Genomic DNA, 1,062 nt, shown 5'->3' with positions numbered 1-1,062 from the left:
CTAACATAAAGGAATCTCTATACTGTGACATAGAGGATTCCTCTTTCTTTTCTTGTTTTCTTCTCTTTCATATGAGCAGGAACAGGGAAAAAGGCACTCTTGTTGAAATTGATCCAGAACCTGAAAGGACTCTGAAGAGAAAATTAAAAGAAGCTAAATTACAACAATCCAGAAACAACCTTTCAGAAATTTTCGAAAAAGAGAAGGAGATGGCAGCCGAAAATAATAATAATAATGCAAGGAGAATGCTTGGTGACTTCACAAAGCCAACGTCCAAGTTTGATGGAAGAAGCATCTCCATTCCTGCCATTGGAGCCAATAACTTTGAGCTTAAGCCTCAACTAGTTGCATTAATGCAACAAAACTGCAAGTTTTATGGACTTTCATCTGAAGATCCTTATCAGTTCTTAACTAAGTTCTTGCAGATCTGTGAGACTGTAAAGACGAATGGAGTTGATCCTGAAGTCTACAGACTCATGCTTTTCCCTTTTGCTATAAGAGACAGAGCTAGAATATGGTTGGATTCACAACCTAAGGATAGCCTGGACTCCTGGGATAAGCTGGTCACTGCCTTCTTGGATAAATTCTTTCCTCCTCAAAAGTTGAGCAAGCTGAGAGTGGATGTTCAAACCTTCAAACAAAAAGATGGTGAATCCCTCTATGAAGCTTGGGAAAGATACAAGCAGTTGACCAAAAGATGTCCATCTGACATGTTTTCAGAATGGACCCTATTAGATATATTCTATTATGGTCTCTCTGAATTTTTGAAAATGTCATTGGACCATTCTGCAGGTGGATCTATTCACCTGAAGAAAACGCCTGAAGAGGCTCAAGAACTCATTGACATGGTTGCAAACAACCAGTTCATGTACACCTCTGAGAGGAATTCCGTGAATAATGGGATACCTCAGAAAAAAGGAGTTCTTGAAATTGATGCTCTGAATGCCATATTGGCTCAGAACAAAATGTTGACTCAACAGGTCAACATAATCTCTCAAAATCTGAATGGATTGCAACATGCATCCAACAGTACTAGAGAGGCAGCTTCTGAAGAAGCTTATG

The 1,062-nt window shown here is 39.2% G+C and overlaps 1 non-coding gene across 1 annotated transcript; it reads right to left on the bottom strand.

The window, feature by feature from the left end:
* Window positions 1-608: 608 nt before the first annotated feature.
* LOC112792865 (small nucleolar RNA R71) lies at window positions 609-712 on the bottom strand. The gene has a single exon (XR_003197586.1). It is a non-coding gene; the product is annotated as a small nucleolar RNA R71 (small nucleolar RNA).
* Between the last annotated feature and the right edge of the window lie 350 nt (window positions 713-1,062).

This window comes from Arachis hypogaea, chromosome 3, assembly GCF_003086295.3.
Source record: "Arachis hypogaea cultivar Tifrunner chromosome 3, arahy.Tifrunner.gnm2.J5K5, whole genome shotgun sequence".
Classification (NCBI taxonomy): Eukaryota; Viridiplantae; Streptophyta; class Magnoliopsida; order Fabales; family Fabaceae; genus Arachis; species Arachis hypogaea.
Note: the sequence above shows the minus strand (reverse complement) of the source record. Positions and strands in the feature narration are given on the sequence as shown.